Below are 12,429 nucleotides of genomic sequence, written 5' to 3'. Positions count from 1 at the left end.
GGAAGTGCAGGGGAGGTCATGTAGCATTCAGACCTGACCCAAGCAGGGTCAGCATGCACAGGGCTCTGCCCAAGCATAGAACTGGACTGGACAGCTCCTGCTTTACACCCCAAGGGCAGGAGCCCAAAGCCATAAAGAGGCAGAGATCCCTCCGTGGCCTGGCCCCTGGCCCCTGAGGCTGCAGTGTCTTTTGGGAAGAGACTGCTTTCTTTAAGTAATAAAAATGTCATGGCTGACCTTGAGCGTAACTTCCCACTGCACTCCACACGCAGGCCTTTCAGCAGCCTGGGCCGAGGGGCGGCCCAGCAGAGGGATTCAGAAGCCCACTCGGCTGGCTCCTGGGAGCTGGGCTGGATTAACAGTTCCTCCAGGCCAGCAGGGAAGAGCACATTCAGATTTATGGCCCGTCTACATGGTAGCCTCAGATGGAAACCAGATGTGCCTATGATTTCTTGCACAAGTTACAGGTAAGTTATTTAAAATCTCATTTTTCTAAGCCGTCTTCATTTTAAAAGGAGAGTTCTCTGGGAAGTACTTCACATGGTATTTACCAAAGATCCACAGCAAGCCAGACCCCAGACTAAGAGTTTGGCTACATTAATTAATCATTATAACGAGGCGGAAAGTTTTGAAATTTTGCCTGTATTTCATAAAAAAAGGAATCCGGGGGTCAGAGAATTGGAGTGACTTGTCAGAGATTCAAGAGTGAATCAGATTGAAGCGAGGGTTTTGATGGGGCCAGGGCTCTCTCCACACCCTCTGGTGTCTATTTTAGGCTTAGTGAAAAGAGGTCTGGAAAATTCATTTGCCCATTTGGAGGTGAATTTGATACATTTCCATTACTTTAAGTGGTAGGGAAAATCCTGACAGGGAAACGGGCCTCGGGGAGCCGGGAGCTGGGGCAGCGACCCCAGGGGCCTTCAGCTGGGCTTCCTCCTGGTCCCTGGCAGGTGCTCCCCCAGCCTGGCATGGATCTGGGTATTGAAATTTGTCTCCTTGTATTTAGTTAGTGAATATCACCACACATCCCTTCCAAAATACTCTGGGGCCAGAACTTGTGCCTTTTTAGGCATGATCAGAAATGGATCTCACTAATTAATGACTTGTGTTTTTCCCATCAGTAAATTCATCATATATAGTGTCTCTCAAATCCTCAGTTTGTTTCTCCTTGTAGGCAAGGCTGGGCTTCAGCAGCTGAGCTTTTAAAAGAGATTTGTTTATGGAAAGGTTTTTCCCAAAATGTTGTATGCGAGTCCTTCTCGGAATAAGTAACTCAAAAATGTTCTTTAAAAGTATTTTAAAGGTTCCATAAATGCAGTTAGTTAGCCTTGTGCCTTGGGCCAAGGCAGAGTTTTGAAATATTAAAAGAAAAGACCACATATTGCATGACTCCTTTTCCAGGAAGTGCCCAGACTGTGCAAATCCACAGAGACACAAACAGATTTGTTGCCATGGGGCTGTCTTGGGGAGGCTGTGAGCAGTGGGTTGTGACAGCCAAGAAGCTGGGCTCCTCTGGGGATGGCACAAAGACCTGGGCTTGCAGGTGCAGGAAGTGCCCTCCATAAAGGTTTCAAAATGCTAACTTCCCTCACCTAGGTGCATATGTGTGATTTTAGTATTTAAGTAGTTAGTATTTTGGTACCAGGAATTGAACCCAAGGGCACTTGACCACTGAGCCACATCCCCAGCCTTTTTGATTTTTCATTTTTGAGATGGCATCTCTCTAAGTTGCTTAGGACCTCACTAAATTGCTGAGGCTAGTTTTGAACTTGTGATCCTCCTGCCTCAGCCTCCCAAGTCACAGGATGGTAGGCATGCACTATCACATCCTGCAACAGTTTTAGATATACTGGAATTTCTTCAATGAATTCTGTTAAATTCACAGATATTTGGGTTTTGTGTGAGTTTGGGTTAATCTTCTGAAAATTTTTTTCCAGTTTTTATCCTAGCTTCAAAAGGCATGAATTCTGACTTTGAAGCTTCTTGGTGACCTTGGGTGACTTGTAGGATTTCTCAGTGGCTTGTATTTTCCATCCACAGAGAGTGCTGCAGCTGCACAGTTGTCCGGAGCCAGGTCCTATTTTGCTTCCTGTTTTGCTCTTCGGCACGAGATACTCTGGCTATTTTGTGCTCTGAGATGAATCCCACTCTCTTCCTCCAGGTCTGTGAAGAGTGTCACTGTGTGTTGATGGCAGTGCATCTGTGGGTTGCTTTGGGTATTGTGGACCTTTGGACAATATGAATCCTGCCAATCCACGAACATGGGATGTCTAGTTTTTGTTCTCTTCAGGTACCTTCAACAATGTTTTATAGTTTTTATTATAGAGATCTTTCACTTCTTTGTTTAAATTTGTTACTAGTTTTTTTAAAATCTATAATAAATGGAATTTCTTTCTAGCTAACTTTTTCAGAAAATTCAAAATTAATCAGAAATACCACTGATTTTTTAATACGCTGATTTTGTATATTACAACTTGGCTGAATTCGTGTATTAGTTCTAATAACCTTTTGATGGATTCATTGATCTTGTCAAATGGATAACACAGAAAGTATTGGAATAAGCCAGGCACTGAAAGACAAATGTCACAGGATCTCGTCACTGGGGATCTAGAGAAGCTGAGAGTGGAACAGTAATTGCCAGAGGCTGGGGAAGGGTGGGGAGAGACTGGTCAGCATACAGTGGGGGCTAAGTGCTGCACAGCAGGTGGATATAGACGTGACAGTGCACTGCATATTTCAAAATCTGAAGAGATAGACATGCTTACCCAGAATTGAACATTACACAATGTCTGTGTGTGTCAAAATAGCACACAGTACCCCATAGACATACATGTTTTTGTGTGACAATTTTTTTTTACAAATTCAGAAATCATTCTACTCCTTCTTTTCTTACCACCCACATATTTCAGTGCATACCCACCCACATGACTAACAATTTCTTCCTGGAAAAGACTTCAGAAAAACAGAAAAGAAATGCTGTTTTACATATAGATGTGTATGTTATGAGAATCAATCAATTAAAGAAAACAGTGAACACTGTGTATTGTAGCTTCTTAAGAAACTTCAGATGTCAGTGTCTTAAAGTGTCTCCAGGAAGGCTGGGGCACGCAGAGCTTCATGTCACCGCTACAGAAGAGAAGTGAAGAGAGACTCACTGGAGCCTTGGTCACAGAAGTCCTGGACGCATTGGCTGTATTCTAGCTGATTATCCACTTGTTCCAGGGCCGTTGAAAGTGGTGTTTTAAATTCCAAATGCTCGTTTCTGTGCACAGACGTGTTTTGGATTTACATAAACTGTTTAATTTCTGGCACAGAGGTATTTGTGATTGTGTTATTTTCTGTCAGTGTAACCAAAACACCTGCCAGGAACAATTCAGAGGAGGAAAGTCATTGTGACGGAGTCTCAGAGGTCTCAGTTGGTGGATGGCTGACTCCATAGCGGGCCAAGGGAGCCACACATCATGGCAGATGGGCCTCTGGAGGGCAGAGGCCCGGCTCATGGCGCCTGGACGCAGAGAGAGGGAAAGGGCCAGGGGCAAGGTATGATCCCCAGGGCACACCCCAGTGACCTGCTTCTCAACCCTGCCTCCCCAGCCCGAAGTCCCCCCCCACCTGCCCGAAGTCCCCCCCCACCTGCCCGAAGTCCCCCCCCACCTGCCCGAAGTCCCCCCCCACCTGCCCGAAGTCCCCCCCCACCTGCCCGAAGTCCCCCCCCACCTGCCCGAAGTCCCCCCCCACCTGCCCGAAGTCCCCCCCCCACCTGCCCGAAGTCCCCCCCCCACCTGCCCGAAGTCCCCCCCCACCTGCCCGAAGTCCCCCCCCACCTGCCCGAAGTCCCCCCCCCACCTGCCCGAAGTCCCCCCCCCACCTGCCCGAAGTCCCCCCCCCACCTGCCCGAAGTCCCCCCCCACCTGCCCGAAGTCCCCCCCCACCTGCCCGAAGTCCCCCCCCCACCTGCCCGAAGTCCCCCCCCCACCTCCCCGAAGTCCCTCCCCCCCACCTCCCCGAAGTCCCTCCCCCCCACCTCCCCGAAGTCCCTCCCCCCCACCTCCCCGAAGTCCCTCCCCCCCACCTCCCCGAAGTCCCTCCCCCCCACCTCCCCGAAGTCCCTCCCCCCCACCTCCCCGAAGTCCCTCCCCCCCACCTCCCCGAAGTCCCCCCCCCCACCTCCCCGAAGTCCCCCCCCCCCACCTCCCCGAAGTCCCCCCACCTCCCCGAAGTCCCTCCACCTCCCCGAAGTCCCACCCCTCCCAGCCGGGCCATTCTAGTTATGTACCCTCCACTGGGTTAGCCCACAGATGAGGCCCGGCTCCAGGTCCCACCATCTCATCAAAGTCTCACCTCTGCACATTGCTATGTCGAGGCCAAACTTGTACACGTGGGCCTTTGGGGAACCTTCTAGACCTGAACAGTACTGCAGTCTCACAGATTTGGGATGCTTCTCATTTTCTGATATATGCTTTTAATATTCTAAATCCCCTCTACCTTTTGAGTTATCTTACAGAATTTTATGCTCCTTTTAAATTTTGATTGAGTTAAAAATATTTTTAATGTATCAAAAGTTCTTACTTTCTTTTTTGGTTGTTAGTCTTTTTAAAAGTATAAAAAATGTTTCTCTTTGGTAGAGACTTCCACAAATACCAGTATTTCCTGGTTAATAGTCTTTATAGAAAAAAGTAAAAGAAATAATTAATGATCTTCTGTTTGTCAAAGTTTTCCTAATGAAATGATACCCTTTGCTTTCCAAAGACCCAATTAAAATGATTTCACAAACTAGAGGGAAATATTTGCAAATCAAATACCTGATAAATGACTTTTTTCTTAGTAAATAAATAACTTACAACGCAATGATAGGAACATGGACCGAGAGATGCTCCAACCAGGAGAGATGGTGGGCCACTGGGACAGGGTGCTCGTGACCCGGCCCAGGAAGGCAGGCGAGGCCAAGGGCATGAGCCAGGTGTGCTGCTGCCCACACTGTGAAACGTGACCACCCAAGTGTTGCCAAGGACGAATGGCAGCTCAAACACTTGCACACTTCTCAAAAACAGTTTGACAAGCTTATAAAATATTAAACACACACCTGCCATGTGACCTGGTTAATCTACTCCCAGAAGAAGATACCTGTAGCACAAGTGTTTAGATTATATTATCTTATCAATTTTTATTTATAATAACCAAAAAGTAAAAATCCAAATGTCCATCAAGAGGGAAACAATCATGTATCCTCCTGCAGAGGAGTACTATGCAGCCATACAAACTGATCTAAATGTCTGTCAAGAGGTAAATGGATAAAGAAACTATATGATTCTCATGCAATGGAATACCCTGCAGTGAAAAATGAAACAAAATCATTGCATGAATTAAAAGAAGCCAAGAAAGAGCATGTACTAAAAGACTACTTACATAAAATTCTAGAAAATGAAAACTACTGTGAAAGAAATCAGGTTGGTGCTTGCTAATTGACAGGGATGGCTGGGTTGATGGAAGTGTGTCTCCATGTGGGTGTTAGATACATGCATATCGTATATATATTTGTCTATATAATACGTAGGTAGAAATCAAGATTTCCCTAGACCATGCTTCAAATGTGTGCGATTTATTTTTCAGAATCCAAGACTCGATGCGGACATTCCCAGTTAAGTGAAGTCCCACCTCAGAGCTGCGGGAGAAGTCGAGGTGGTTTCTTCCAGCTGAAGTCAGCAGGCGGAGTCTGAGTGTGTGGAGAGCCAGGCCCCCCGAGCTCCCGCTGGCCGGGCGGACCCCACAAGCCAGCCTCAGCCCCTCCTTGGGACCTGAGGCTTCTTGCCAAGGCCGCCTGGCCGTGAATCGCGGCTCCGACTCTCTGAGCTGCCAAGTGCGCAACCTGGGCAGGCAGGCTTTCCTGCACCTGTGGTCGGCCTCCGCTCTCAGCAGGGAGGTGCAGCTGAGAATCTGGCCTGATGGACAGCGAGGCCTGGCCCAGTGCAGCTCCTGGGGTGGAGGTAAGTGGTGCAGAGCAAGCTCCATGGACTCAGGTGTGAGGATGCAAGGACAGGGCAGGTGAGAGGCAGAGAGGGGATGGGCCTGGACAGGGCCTGCGGGCCAGGCAGGTGGGGCCACCCACAGCCCTGGGCCCAGGGCAGGAGGACAGGCCTGCAGAGGGACAGGGAGGATGGGGGCCTGGGCGGGGCTTGCAGACAGCCTGTGTCCAGGGAGGAGGTCAGGGCCAGTGGCTCTGTCCTCACACCTGGCACCTGTGGCTCACAGGTGAGCTGTGCTCCTTCTTCTCTTCAGCCCTGCTTGGCCCGTGCGCTGCTCCCCAGGGGACGCTCCACTAGAGAGCCAAGGCTGCCCCAGGGCTGGCCCGGGAAGCGCCTGGTGGAGGCCCATTCCTAGAAAGGTGGGGCGGGGGCACGGAGCTAAGGGGCCTCAGACGTGTGTGGACCGACCCTCCGTCTGCACCCACCAGGCCAGGCCCCAGGCCCCAGCTGCTCTGCAGCAGCAGGAGATCCTGCCTCAGGCGGACCTGTGACACGGAGGAGGGCCCAGGGCGCGCCAACAGCTGTCAGTGTGGAGCCTTGGCCCTGGCACAACGCACCCCCCAGACTGAGAACGCTCCCGCCTCAGTCATGGGAACGGAAGTCCAAGCAGCAAAACAAAGTTACGTAACTGGACGACACAGCCAGGAGCCAAGCCGTAGATGTGGTGGGGAGGGCGGCCCAGCAGCTGGGTGTCCCCAGCTCCCGCCCTGGGGTGGTTCAGAATGTGTCGCACAGGACGCAGGACACCAGTGCCCAGGGTTGGCTGGGCCACTGTGACAGAGGTTCCAAGGAGCAGAGAGTTAACGGTTGTAGTTCAGGTTTGTCAAATGGGGGCTGTTCCTGAACCCGGGCTGCAGGAGTCAGGGCCTCAGCGCACGGCGGTCAGTCTCTGTGACTTAGGGAAACACCCCTGGCCGGGTGCTGGGGATGCGCACTGACCTCCCTCCGGGGGCTCCAGTGAATGCCTCTCTGCGGTGACACAAAGGAGCACCTGAGTTTCAAGTTTACAAAACTTTACAGTGTGGAGTGACTTCTCCTAATACTGTCCGACGCTCCAGCTGCCGGGCCCTGGGCAGTCCAGCTGCCCTCCTGCTGGTGCTGTCTCCTTGCCCCCAAGGTGAAAGGCAGCGCGCCAACAGAGGGTCGCTGCACCCGTGAGGAACGGCGCGGAGGCCGGGGCTTCCTGTCAGGTCTGCAGCGCAGCTTCCTCAGGCTCCGGCCCCTCCAAGTGGCTCTTTCCTTCCCTGTTCCCTGTAAACATAGGTTTCTAGGTAAAATAAGCCGGAGTGAGTGAGCCGCGGGGAGTGGGAGGCCGTGTCGCGACTTCTGTCAAGAGGAGGAGAGGTGGGGAAGTGAAGCAGGCAGTGGGCAGGGGTCCTTCCGACTCCTTCAGAACCTCCTCTGCTGCCCTGCACCAACCGGCCGCTAAGCTGACCTGCCCCAGGGACTGTCCCTCCCTCCAGGGCGCTCATTACGCCACTTCCTGCCAGGCCACTCCAGCTGGGCCCTCCTGTGGCCATCCCCCTGGGCATGGCCTGGGCCTGGTCAGGAGGGAGAGGGATGGGGAAGAGGCAGGAGAACGAAGGAGACCCAGGACTATGAAAGGGGCAGAGGACACCCCGCTCTGGACACAGGACACCAGCTCTGGCCCTCCCCCCCGGGAGAAGTCTGGGACCCTTTTAAACCAACGTCACCTCCTTGCCTTGGCGCTCCTCTAGTGCCACGCAGGTCGGGAGCAGGACTCGCCACCGATAACTGGTGGTCTCCAAAGTCTGGGCAGGGGGCTTCAGAACCTGGAGGGCACTCCAGGCACAGGACACACCCCAGGGCTTGGGGGCCGGCCATCGGAGCCTGGGCCTGACTCTGAGAGCTGCGGTTCCTTGCCAGCCCACTAGGGGGCCTGTGACCTCGGGAGGAACAGCCCCTGCTGACCTTGGCCAAGGAGGACCAAGGAGGACGAGGGAACCAGGACGACGGCCACTTCAGCTGCCCCATCCTGGTTCCACCAGCTCCCCAGCTCCCACCTGAGGGCAGGAGCCTGTGGACAGGCTGCCGGAGGTTCCGCCTCGGGGACACACAGGCTGGGGGAGCTGGGCGTCCACGGGCTGCAGGACGGGAGCAGGCTCTGACATCACCACAGAGAGGCCACTGGGCGGCCGAGGCGCAGAGCCTTGTCCCCCTGCATGGGTCACCTGGGGCAATGGGGGCCAGGGAAGACCCGGTCAGGTAGTGTCCCTGAGCAGCGGCCCGGTCATGGTGGTGGACGCTGGAGGAAGGCCGACCAGAGCAGGGTTCCGGGCGGCTCCAGGGCCTGGGCCAGGAGGGTGGGGCTCTCTGGAAGCTCCGCCTCCCCTGGGCAGCACCCACTGCGGGTGCGGGTGGCTTGGGTCTGCGAGGTGAGGCCATGGGCCTACAGCACTGGCCGAGGGCAGACGCCTGTTTCCCAGGCGAGGACCTGCAGCGGGAGCTGGTCAGGGAGAGGGTGGGTCTCTGTGCTGAGGCTGAAGTGAGGAAGGGGGCACATGGCCCCGGGGACAGGAGGGGCTGGCTCTGGGGTCCAGGGTGAGATGAAACTGAGCTCCTAGACTGGGCACACTCCATCCGCGTGCAGGTGCCCGGCACAGAGTCGGGGTCTCCCTCTTACGCTCCGTCTCCCTCCTGTCCACTCTGTCCTCTTCACTGTCCATCCAGTGTCCTGTAAGACTGCTCTCTACAAGGTGGTCGCCTGCTTCTCCCTGACCCTCCCAGTGAGAACCCTGGACTCTGAGGTTGGAACAGCCCCAGGAGCAGCACGGGGGCCTCTGGGTGGGGACGGTCAGGTCATGGCTGGGTCCACGGCTGACAACACACCAGCACAATTGGCCCAGAGGCTCGGCTTCTGCACAGATGGCCATTCTGGTCACAGAGGCCTGGACTCCCCTCCCAGAGGGCTCAGGGTCTGAGGGTCACCATGATGGGACAACTAGCGTCCGTCTTCAGCCATGGAAGGAGCTCTGTGCACCAGGTCTGAGAAACCCTCAGGGACAGAGGCAAGGGAAGGGCGGCTTGTATGAGGAAGGACACTGAAGGCATGTCCAGATCAGGGGACGCGTTCTGCCGCTGTCCAGCAGGGAGGGGCTCCCACGCAGCTCTCACGGGAAAAGGCCATCAGTTATATTCTCTTGAGATAAATGGAAACATGGAAAACCCAGCAAGAACAAAGAAGACGATTCACGTACAGGGACCAAAAACACTCTCCGGATGTGCTCAGCGGAGAACTGACATTGAGATGACAGAGGACAGTCTGTGACCTCAGGAGGTCAATAGCACCCACCCAGCCCACCGCCAGAGAAAAGCACCCAGGAAAACGCGCAGAATTCCAGGAACCCAAGAGCGACCCCAGGATTCAACCTGCTTGCCACAGCATCCAGGGAGGGGTGCAGAGACGCGGCCCAGCCTGGGGGCCGGCCAGGAGACTGAGCCGGCTCCAACACACCTCTGGACGTGCCCACCAAGAACACCACCGGCCTTGAAAACTGAGACCACATCCTGTTACGTGCAGATGCGAGGCGTCCCCAGAGGCTCACGTGGGAGGGACGCAGGAAGGTTCAGAGGAGAGACGACTGGGCTAGGAGAGCCCTCACCTGGTCAGTGTGCCCATCCCCTGACAGGGAGGAACGGGGGTGACCGTGGGCAGGGGCTGTGTGCAGGAGGTGGCCCGGGGTGTGCCGTGGTTCACATCTTGTCCTTGTTGAGAAGAGCCCTCTCTGATTCCTGGTGCCCTGAGCCACTGCTTCCCTCGGCCTCACTCTTCTGCATGATGTGTCCCACCTCAGGTCCCAGATGAGAGGCCATCGATGGAGTGAGACCTCTGAAACCTGAGCCCAAATCAACTTCCTCCTTAAAATTGTCCCCATCAGGTCTGTTGGTTGAGGCTTGAAAAAGCTGCCTAGACCACGTCTCCAGCAACAGGATGGAGGAAGGACCACGGGAAGGGTAGGGACAGAAGTGCCATCGAGACTCTTGTCCTCTCGGGCTCTTTGAATCATGTTTGATTATTATAACCCAAACCCACTGCCCCTGATAATCAATGGATCTTGTTTAACCGGAGGGAAGACAAAGGGACCAGGAAGTGAGATTTTACTCCAAGTGCGATGTTGTTGGTGCAGCAGATTGTGATAAGCCATCGATTGCAATATCAAAAAGAGCCACCCTGAAAATGACAAACAGAAACACCATCAATGAATCAAGATGGAATCCCGAAATGATGTTGAAATATCACAAAGGAGGAGGAGATGATGAAGAGGACTGAGAAACAGAGGAAACAAACAGAAACCAAACAGTGAAATAGCAGAGATGAGCACTAATGTTAAATAGTACACTAAATGTAAGTGGTCTAGATGTGCCAATCAAAAGTCACAGACTGCCGAGTGAATAAAGAAAATCCTCCCAGCTACAAACACTTGAGGGAAACTCACTTCAAACTCAGGGGCACAGTAAGCTTGAAAGTAGGATGAAGCAAGATACAATGGGCAGCACTGAATTTTTTTAAAAAAGAGGCAGCTGATAACTACAAAGTAGAACTAAGAGCAATAATAATAATAATAATAATAATAATACTGAGCAAAGAGGGACATTACATGTAGGGTGGAAGGATCAATCCACTCGGAAATGCTAGTGACTCCAAGTGTGTTGCACCAAGCAACAGAGCTCAAAACATGGGTCAAGACCTGAGAGGGCCGCAAGGAGAAATGGGCAAGCCCCAGGGTGGTCCTGGAACTGACGGAACCAGCGGCGGCTGTAGCCAGGACCTACCAGTCTGAGCAGCAAGGTGGACCAGCAGCATCTGGTGGACAGAGCAGAACATTCACAGAGTGGGCGGTTTGACAAGTGTCGACGTGACAGCCGCAAGGAAAATCTCACTCATATCTGTGTCGAAGAACCAACCTTAACCAGAAGGAGAAGACTGCAGGAGGAAACACCCATTTATGCTCAGGAACCCACGAGCAATCGGTGACTGCAAGCCCAGGGAAGTCAGCAGCGACGTAGCCCTGCCCAGGTCTGAAGTCAAGATCAGTGTTAAGAACATACGTAGGAGGGAGGGAGGAAGGATTTCAGAGTGTGTGAAGTCCAGCTCGAGAGGGGCAGGAGAGGGAGAGGGGTGACCCTATTGCTCTCTCCACAAAAGGGTGCACCCTTCATGGGTGATCTCAGTTGCTACCTGAAGAGGTCAGGAAAGCAGAATGAACTCAGTAAGTAATCAGAGCGAATTCTCAAGAGCAGAAATCAAGGACCTGGGAACAGAAATTGAAAAGAAAACTGCTTCTTAGAGAATCAGTTAAAGGAATAAACTCTAGTAAGACTGACCCAAGGGAGGAGGAAGGGAGGGAGGAAGAGAGAGGCCACAGTCTGCAGGGTCAGGAGTACATAAGGAGGGTCACTGAAGACCTCCAGGGGCTAAGAGGGAAACAGGAGGACCCACCGATTTAGGCTCAAGGATTCGATGACTTAGAGGTATGACCAGCTCCTTAAGAGCCAGGCACTACAAACCCCACCTGATGACCAGGTGGCGGGGTAGTTGTGCAGACGTTGCACTGACCTGTGCCCAGGTCCCCAACACCATCTCCAGGCTGCGACTTCACTGGGGTACTCAGACAGGCGTGTAAAGGGTCAGCACCCAGCTTACGCGGTCTCTGCTGATCGTCAAAGAGGGAGCATCTAAACCTCCAAGTCAGGCCAGAATCATCCTGAAAGGCCACTGTGACTTCAGCCTTGTCCGCAGGGCCCTGGACCTGGGCCTCAGGACCTTTGCACCTGTTCTTGTGCTCCTTCTCTTCCGCCACTGGGCCTGTGGGTCAGTGCCCTGGGGCCCTTCCCCAGGAGCTGCCCCGGCTCCCGTCCTGGGCCATGAGTGGCTCATGGCCCACACTCTGGGCACCCCTCCCCCTTCCCTTCACTCTGCAGACCTTGGGTCCCCTTCTGGGGTGTGTCCTTCAGCGCTCCTCACTGACCTCCCACTGGTGGGTGGCATGGCTCCCTCCACCCGCAGCGCCCGGTACGCTCTTGTCTTTGAGCCTGGTATTGCCCGGCTCCGCCATCCCCAGCTGGGGGTCCTCCATGTCCAGCCCTTTGAGAGGTCACTCCCCGCCTCGTCCACAGCCTCTCTTTGCAGAACTCGGCAGTCACTTACTGCTTCAGCTGTCGCTGGCCCACAGAGGACGCAGGGTCAGGAGTGGGGACGCCAGAGCTGGGCGTGGAAGGGTCTGTAGCCCTTTGGGCAGCAAGGAGGAGCCCACCTGCTGGGCCTGTGCAGACCAGCCGGGGGCCCACGTGGCGGAGGCTGTGGCAGGAGCCACACACTCCCATGGCTCCCTGGGACGTGCATGAGGCCTGCCAGGTGCGGTCCGCAGAGGGCTCCTTGCTGGGC

General features: G+C 53.8%; 1 long non-coding RNA gene across 1 annotated transcript; it reads left to right on the top strand.

The window, feature by feature from the left end:
- The first annotated feature begins 277 nt into the window (after positions 1–277).
- On the top strand, positions 278–7,400 carry LOC308649148. The gene is made up of 5 exons (XR_014022017.1): positions 278–467; positions 2,041–2,074; positions 2,162–2,290; positions 5,611–5,984; positions 6,452–7,400. It is a non-coding gene; the product is annotated as an uncharacterized lncRNA (long non-coding RNA).
- The last annotated feature ends 5,029 nt before the right edge of the window (positions 7,401–12,429 follow it).

The sequence above is a fragment of the Spermophilus citellus genome, assembly GCF_964194105.1.
Source record: "Spermophilus citellus genome assembly, chromosome: 5".
Lineage (NCBI taxonomy): Eukaryota > Metazoa > Chordata > Mammalia > Rodentia > Sciuridae > Spermophilus > Spermophilus citellus.
The sequence above is the reverse complement of the archived record's forward strand: the minus strand, read 5'-3'. Positions and strand labels throughout refer to the sequence as shown.